We start from the raw sequence: 9,463 nt of genomic DNA, 5'->3' as shown, positions 1-9,463 counted from the left end.
TATCTGGGGAGGTCCCTCTAACCCCTATCTCACACTCCTGTACCTCGGGAGGTCCATCTAACCCCATCCCCCTCTCACACTCCTGTATCTGGAGAGGTCCCTCTAACCCCTCACTCACACTCCTATATCTGTGCGCTGCCTCTAACCCCTCTCTCACACTCTTGTATCTGGGGAGGACCCTCTCACCCCTCTCTCACTCTCCTGTATCTGGGGAGGTCCCTCTAACCCCTCCCTCACACTCCTGTATCTGGGGAGATCCCTCTAGCCCCTCTCTCACACTCCTGTATCTGGGGAGGACCCTCTAACACCTCTCTCACACTCCTGTTTCTGGGGAGGTCCCTCTATCCCCTGTCTAACAATCCTGTATCTGGGGATGTCCCTCTAACCCCACACTCACACTCCTGTATCTGGGGAGCTCCCTCTGACCCCTCTCTCACACTCCTGTATCTGGGGAGTACCCTCTAACCCCTCTCTCGCACTCCTGTATCTGGGGAGTTCCCTCTAACCCCTCTCTCACACTCCTGTATCTGGTGAAGTCCCTCTAACCCCTCTCTCACACTCCTGTATCTGGGGAGTTCCCTCTAACCCCTCTCTCACACTCCTATATCTGGGGAAATCTCTCTAACCCCTCTCTCACACATTCCTCTATCTGGGGAGGTCCCCCTAACACCTCTCTCACACTCCTATATCTGGGCGCTCCCTCTAACCTCTCTCTCACACTCCTGTATCTGGGGAGGTCCCACTAACCTCTCTCTCACACTCCTGTATTTGGGGAGGTTCCTCTAACCCCTCCTGCACACTCCTGTATCTGGGGAGGTCCCTCTAACCCCTCTCTCACACTCCTGTATCTGTGGACGTCCCTTTTCATCAGTGAGCGAGTGCCTATTTTACTGTACAAAGCAAGAATCGTTGCAAGGACCTGCGTCAGGTTGAGGTCAGTGATTTGCTTGAGGGAGGAGAGAATGAGGAAGGAGCTGTGATTCGATAATATCTATTGTGAATACCTCTCTTGCTATTCCCCGAGTATTGTTGACAGTAAGGGGTGAACAATTGACTGGGTGTGTTTGGAAGATGTACGTGATTCTGTCGTTTCACAGGGGTATAATCGTCTGTGATATTCATTCCAGTTTACTGCAGCTATCCTTATTTCAACCTGAAATATATGCTCAGGTTTTGTGAAAGGGCAGGTTAAAAAATGGTTGTAAAACTGACCTAGTCTTTGAGCTTGAGACAAAGACAAAAGCTCCCAGTTATAAACTGATATCAACACAGTCTGACTCTGGACGCAATTCCGAGGTCAGGTTTCTGGGGAGCTCGCTCTAACATCTCGCTCACACTCCTGTGTCTGGGGAGGTCCTTTTCACCATCTCTCTCAACTCAGTATCTAGAGAGGTTCTTTTAACCCATCTCTCACACTCCTGTACCTGGGGATCACCCTCGAACCCCTCTCTCACACTCCTGTATCTGGGGAGGTCCCTCTAACCCCTCACACTCCTGTATCTGGGGAGGTCCCTCTAAACCCCCCTCTCACACTCACGTATCTGGCAAGGTCCCTCTAACCCCCCTCTCACACTCCTGTATCTGGAGAGGTCCCTCTAACCCCTCTCACACACATTCCTCTATCTGGGGAGGTCCCTCTAACACCTCTCTCACACTCCTATATCTGGGCGCTCTCTCTAACCCCTCTTTCACACTACTGTATCTGGGGAGATCCCTCTAACACCCCTCTCACACTCCTGTATCTGTGGAGGTCCCACTAACCCCTCTCTCACACCCCTGTGTCTGGCCGCTCCCTCAAACCCCTCTCTCACACTCCTGTATCTGGGGTGGACCCTCGAACCCCTCTCTCACATTTCTGTATCTGGCGAGTTCCCTCTAACCTCCCTCTCACACTCCTGTGGCTGGGGAGGTCCTTTTCACCATCTCTCTCACCTCAGTATCTAGAGAGCTTCCTTTAACCCATCTCTTACACTCCTGTATCTGGGGATCTCCCTCGAACCCCTCTCTCACACTCCTGTATCTGGGGAGGTCCTTCTAACTCCTCTCTCACACTCCTGTTTCTGCGGATGTCCCTCTAACCCCTGTCTAACACTCCTGTATCTAGGGTGGTCCCTCTATCCCCACTCTCACACTACTGTATCTGGGGAGCTCCCTCTAACCACTCTCTCACGCCCCTGTATCTGGGGAAGTCCCTCTAACCCCTCTCTCACACTCCTGTATCTGGGGAGTTCCCTCTAACCCCTCCCTCACACTCCTGTATCTGGCGAGGTCACTAACCCCTCTCTCACACTCCTGTATCTGTGGAGGTCCCTCTAACACCTCTCTCACACTCCTGTATCTGGCGAGTTCCTTCTAACGCCCCCTCTCACACTCCGATATCTGGGGAGGTCACTCTGACCCCTCTCTCACACTCCGAGATCTGGGGAAGTCTCTCTAACCCCTCTCTCAGACATTGCTCTATCAGGGGAGGTCCCTCTAACACCTCTCTCACACTCCTATATCTGGGCGCTCTCTCTAACCACTCTCTCAGACTCCTGTATCAAGGGAGGTCCCTCTAACCCCTCTCTCACACTCCTGTACATCGGGAGGTCCATCTAACCGCCCACCCCTCTCTCACTCCTGGATTTGTGGAGGTCCCACTAACCCTTCTCTCACACCCCTGTGTCTGGGCGCTCACTCTAACCCCTCTCTCACACTCCTGTATTTGGGGAGGACCCTCGAACCCCTCTCTCACACTCCTGTATCTGGGGAGTTCTCTCTAACCCCTCTCTCACACTCCTCTATCTGGGGAGGTCCCTCTAAACCCCCTCTCACACTCACGTATCTGACAAGGTTCCTCTAACCCCCTCTCACACTCCTGTATCTGGGGAGGTCCCTCTAACACCTCTCTCACACTCCTGTATCTGGCGAGTTCCCTCCAACGCCCCCTCTCACACTCCGATATCTGGGGAGGTCACTCTGACCCATCTCTCACACTCCTATATCTGGGGAAGTCTGTCTAACCCCTCTCTCACACATTCCTCTATCTGGGGAGGTCCCTCTAACACCTCTCTCACACTCCTATATCTGGGCGCTCCCTCTAACCCCTCTTTCACACTCCTGAATCTGCGGAGGTCCCTCTAACCCCTCTCTCACACTCCTGTACATCGGGAGGTCCATCTAACCGCCCACCCCTCTCACACTCCTGTATCTGTGGAGGTCCCACTAACCCCTTTCTGACACCCCTGTGTCTGGGCGCTCCCTCTAACCCCTCTCTCACACTCCTGTATTTGGTGAGCTCCCTCTAACCTCTCTCTCACACTCCTGTATCTGGGGAGGTCACACTTATCTCTCTCTCACACTCCCGCATTTGGGCGGTCCCTCTAACCCCTTCTGCACACTCCTGTATCTGGGGAGGTCCCTCTAACCCCTCTCTCACACTACTGTATCTGTGGACGTCCCCTTTCATCAGTGAGCTTGTGCCCATTTTACTGTACACAGCAAGAATCATTGGATGGACCTGTGTCAGGTTGAGGACAGTGATTTGCTTGAGGGAGGAGAGAATGAGGAAGGAGCTGTGATTCGATAATATATATTGTGAATACCTCTCTTGCTATTCCCCGAGTATTGTTGACAGTAAGGGGTGAACAATTGACTGGGTGTGTTTGGAAGATGTACGTGACTCTGACGTTTCACAGGGGTATAATCGTCTGTGATATTCAATCCAGTTTACTGCAGCTATCCTTATTTCAACCTGAAATATTTGCTCAGGTTTTGTGAAAGGCCAGGTTAAAAAATGGTTGTAAAACTGACCTAGTCTCTGAGCTTGAGACAAAGACAAAAGCTCCCAGTTATCAACTGATATCAACACAGTCTGACTCTGGACGCAATTCCGAGGTCAGGTTTCTGGGGAGCTCGCTCTAACATCTCGCTCACACTCCTGTGGCTGGGGAGGTCCTTTTCACCATCTCTCTCACCTCAGTATCTAGAGAGGTTCCTTTAACCCATCTCTCACACTCCTGTATCTGGGGATCTCCCTCGAACCCCTCTCTCACACTCCTGTATCTGGGGAGGTCCCTCTAACCCCTCTCTCACACTGCTGTACTTCGGTGGTCCATCTAACCCCACCCCCCTCTCACACTCCTGTATCTGGAGAGGTCACTCTAACCTCCCTCTCACACTCCTGTATCTGGAGAGGTCCATCTAACCCCTCTCTCGCACACATATATCTGGGCGCTCCCTCTAAACCAACTCTCACACTCCTGTATCTGGGGAGGTCCCTCTAACCCCTCTATCAAACTCCTGTATCTGGGGAGGTCCCTCTAACCCCTCCCTCACACTCCTATATCTGGGGAGATCCCTCTAGCCCCTCTCTCACACTCCTGTATCTGGGGAGGTCCCTCTAAACCCTCTCTCACACTCCTGTTACTGGGGAGGTCCCTCTAACCCCTCTCTAACACTCCTGTATCTGGGGAGGTCGCTCTAACCCCACTCTCACACTCCTGTATCTGGTGAGCTCCCTCTAACACGTCTCTCACGCCCCTGTATCTGGGGAAGTCCCTCTAACCACTCTCTCACACTCCTTTATCTGGTGAGTTCCCTCTAACACCTCTCTCACACTCCTGTATCTGGGGAGTTCCCTCTAACCCCACTCTCACACTCCTGTATCTGGGGAAGTCCCTCGAACCCGTCTCTCACACTCCTGTATCTGGGGAGTTCCCTCTAACCCTCCCTCACACTCCTGTATCTGGGGAGGTCACTAACCCCTCTCTCACACTCCTGCATCTGGGGAGGTCCCTCTAACCCCTCTCTCACACTCCTGTATCTGGCGAGTTCCCTCTAACCTCCCCTCTCACACTCCGATATCTGGGGAGGTCACTCTGACCCATCTCTCACACTCCTATATCTGGGGAAGTCTCTCTAACCCCTCTCTCACATTTTCCTCTATCTGGGGAGGTCCCTCTAACACCTCTCTCACACTCCTGTATCTGGGGAGGTCCCTCTAACCCCTCTTTCACACTCCTGTATCTGGGGATGTCCCTCTAACCCCTCTCTCACACTCCTGTACATCGGGAGGTCCATCTAACCGCCCACCCCTCTCACACTCCTATATCTGTGGAGGTCCCACCAACCCCTCTCTCACACCCCTGTGTCTGGGCGCTCCCTCAAACCCCTCTCTCACACTCCTGTATCTGGGGTGGACCCTCGAACCCCTCTCTCACATTCCTGTATCTGGCGAGTTCCCTCTAACCCCCCCCCCCTCACACTCCGATATCTGGGGAGGTCACTCTGATCCATCTCTCACACTCCTATATCTGGGAAAGTCTCTCTAACCCCTCTCTCACACATTCCTCTATCTGGGGAGGTCCCTCTAACCCCTCTCTCACACTCCTGTATCTGGCGAGTTCCCTCTAACCTCCCCTCTCACACTCCGATATCTGGGGAGGTCACTCTGACCCATCTCTCACACTCCTATATCTGGGGAAGTCTCTCTAACCCCTCTCTCACACATTCCTCTATCTGGGGAGGTCCCTCTAACACCTCTCTCACACTCCTGTATCTGGGCGCTCCCTCTAACCCCTCTCTCACACTCCTGTATCTGGGGAGGTCCCTCTAACCCCTCTCTCACACTCCTGTACATCGGGAGGTCCATCTAACCGCCCACCCCTCTCACACTCCTGTATCTGTGGAGGTCCCACTAACCTCTCTCTCACACTCCTGTATCTGGGGAGGTCCCACTAACCTCTCTCTCACACTCCCGCATTTGGGGAGGTCCCTCTAACCCCTTCTGCACACTCCTGTATCTGGGGAGGTCCCTCTAACCCCTCTCTCACACTCCTGTATCTGTGGACGTCCCTTTTCATCAGTGAGCTAGTGCCCATTTTACTGTACACAGAAAGAATCGTTGCATGGACCTGTGTCAGGTTGAGGACAGTGATTTGCTTGAGGGAGGAGAGAATGAGGAAGGAGTTGTGATTCGATAATATCTATTGTGAATAACTCTCTTGCTATTCCCCTAGTATTGTTGACAGTAAGGGGTGAACAATTGACTGGGTGTGTTTGGAAGATGTACGTGACTCTGACGTTTCACAGGGGTATAATCGTCTGTGATATTAATTGCAGTTGACTGCAGCTATCCTTATTTCAACCTGAAATATTTGCTCAGGTTTTGTGAAAGGCCAGGTTAAAAAATGGTTGTAAAACTGACCTAGTCTCTGAGCTTGAGACAAAGACAAAAGCTCCCAGTTATAAACTGATATCAACACAGTCTGACTCTGGACGCAATTCCAAGGTCAGGTTTCTGGGGAGCTCGCTCTAACATCTCGCTCACACTCCTGTGGCTGGGGAGGTCCTTTTCACCATCTCTCTCACCTCAGTATCTAGAGAGGTTCCTTTAACCCATCTCTTACACTCCTGTATCTGGGGATCTCCCTCGAACCCGTCTCTCACACTCCTGTATCTGGGGAGGTCCCTCTAACCACTCTCTCACACTCCTGTATCTGGGGAGATCCCTCTAGCCCCTCCCTGATACTCCTATATCTGGGGAGGTCCTTCTAACTCCTCTCTCACACTCCTGTTTCTGGGTTGTCCCTCTAACCCCTGTCTAACACTCCTGTATCTGGGGAGGTCCCTCTAACCCCACCCTCACACTACTGTATCTGGGGAGCTCCCTCTAACCACTCTCTCACGCCCCTGTATCTGGGGAAGTCCCTCTAACCCCTCTCTCACACTCCTGTATCTGGGCAGTTCCCTCTAACCCCTCCCTCACACTCCTGTATCTGGGGAGTTCACTAACCCCTCTCTCACACTCCTGTATCTGGGAAGTCCCTCTAACCCCTCTCTCACACTCCTGTATCTGGCGAGTTCCCTTTAACCCACCCTCTCACACTCCTGTATCTGGGTAGGTCACTAACCCCTCTCTCACACTCATGTATCTGTGGAGGTCCCTCTAACACCTCTCTCACACTCCTGTATCTGGCGAGTTCCTTCTAACGCCCCCTCTCACACTCCGATATCTGGGGAGGTCACTCTGACCCCTCTCTCACACTCCTATATCTGGGGAAGTCTCTCTAACCCCTCTCTCAGAAATTCCTCCATCTGGGGAGGTCCCTCTAACACCTCTCTCACACTCCTATATCTGGGCGCTCTCTCTAACCTCTCTCTCAGACTCCTGTATCTGGGGAGGTCCCTCTGACCCCTCTCTCACACTCCTGAACATCGGGATGTCCATCTAACCGCCCACCCCTCTCTCACTCCTATATTTGTGGAGGTCCCACTAACCCCCTCTCACACCCCTGTATCTGGGGAGGACCCTCTAACCCCACTCTCACGCCCCTGTATCTGGGGAAGTCCCTCTAACCACTCTCTCACACTCCTTTATCTGGTGAGTTCCCTCTAACCCCTCTCTCACACTCCTGTATCTGGGGAGATCCCTCTAGCCCCTCTCTCATACTCCTGTATCTGGGGAGGTCCTTCTAACCCCTCTCTCACACTCCTGTTCTGGGGATGTCCCTCTAACCCCTGTCTAACACTCCTGTATCTGGGGAGGTCCCTCTAACCCCACTCTCACACTACTGTATCTGGGGAGTTCCCTCTAATCCCTCCCTCACACTCCTGTATCTGGGGAGGTCACTAACCCCTCTCTCACACTCCTGTATCTGGGGAGGTCCCTCTAACCCCTCTCTCACACTCCTGTATCTGGCGAGTTCCCTTTTACCCACTCTCTCACACTCCTGTACATCGGGAGGTCCATCTAAACGCCCACCCCTCCCTCACTCCTGTATTTGTGGAGGTCCCACTAACCCTTCTCTCACACCCCTGTGTCTGGGCGCTCACTCTAACCCCTCTCTCACACTCCTGTATTTGGGGAGGACCCTCTAACCCCTCTCTCACACTCCTGTATTTGGTGAGTTCCCTCTAACCTCTCTCTCACACTCCTGTATCTGGGGAGGTCCCACTAACCTCTCTCTCACACTCCTGCATTTGGGGATGTCCCTCTAACCACTTCTGCACACTGCTTTATCTGGAGAGGTCCCTCTAACCCCTCTCTCACACTCCTGTATCTGTGGACGTCCCTTTTCATCAGTGAGCTAGTGCCCATTTTACTGTACACAGCAAGAATCGTTGCATGGACCTGTGTCAGGTTGAGGTCAGTGATTTGCTTGAGGGAGGAGAGAATGAGGAAGGAGCTGTGATTCGATAATATATATTGTGATTACCTCTCTTGCTATTCCCCTAGTATTGTTGATAGTAAGGGGTGAACAATTGACTGGGTGACGTTTCACAGGGCTTTAATCGTCTGTGATATTCATTCCAGTTTACTGCAGCTATCCTTATTTCAACCTGAAATATTTGCTCAGGTTTTGTGTAAGGTCAAGTTAAAAAATGGTTGTAAAACTGACCTAGTCTCTGAGCTTGAGAAAAAGACAAAATATCCCGGTTATCAACTGATATCAAGACAGTCTGACTCTGGACGCAATTCCGAGGTCAGGTTTCTGGGGAGCTCGCTCCAACATCTCGCTCACACTCCTGTGTCTGGGGAGGTCCTTCTCACCATCTCTCTCACCTCAGTATCTAGAGAGGTTCCTTTAACCCATCTCTCACACTCCTGTATCTGGGGATCTCCCTCGAACCCCTCTCTCACACTCCTGTATCTGGGGAGTTCTCTCTAACCCCTCTCTCACACTCCTGTATCTGGGGAGGTCCCTCTAACCCCTCACACTCCTGTATCTGGGGAGTTCCCTCTACACCCCCTCTCACACTCACGTATCTGGCAAGGTCCATCTAACCCCCCTCTCACACTCCTGTATCTGGGGAGGTCCCTCTAACCCCTCTCTCACACTCCTGTATCTGGGGAGGTCCCTCCAACCCCTCTCTCACACTCCTATATCTGGGGACCTCCCTCTAATCCCTCTAACCCCTCTCTCACACACTCCTGTATTTGTGGAGGTCCCTCTAACCCCTTCTGCACACTCCTGTATCTGGGGAGGTCCCTCTAACCCCTCTCTCACACTCCTGTATATGGGGAGTTCCATCTAACCCATCTCTCACACTCCTATATCTGGGTAGTTCCCTCTAACCCCTCTCTCACACTCCTGTATCTGGGGAAGTACCCCTAACACAACTCTCACACTCCTGTATCTGTGGAGTTCCCTCTAACCCCTCTCTCACACTCCTGTATCTGGGGAGGTCACTAACCCCTCTCTCACACTCCTGTATCTGGGGAGATCCCTCTAACCCCTCTCTCACACTCCTGTATCTGGCGAGTTCCCTCGAACCCCCCCTCTCACACTCCGATATCTGGGGAGGTCTCTCTAACCCCTCTCTCACACATTCCTCTATCTGGGGAGGTCCCTCTAACACCTCTCTCACACTCCTATATCTGGGCGCTCCCTCCAACCCCTCTCTCAGACTCCTGTATCTGGGGAGGACCCTCTAACCACTCTCTCACACTCCTGTACCTCGGAAGGTCCATCTAACCCCC

Source organism: Pristiophorus japonicus, chromosome 29, assembly GCF_044704955.1.
Source record: "Pristiophorus japonicus isolate sPriJap1 chromosome 29, sPriJap1.hap1, whole genome shotgun sequence".
Lineage (NCBI taxonomy): Eukaryota > Metazoa > Chordata > Chondrichthyes > Pristiophoridae > Pristiophorus > Pristiophorus japonicus.
The sequence above is the reverse complement of the archived record's forward strand: the minus strand, read 5'-3'. Positions refer to the sequence as shown.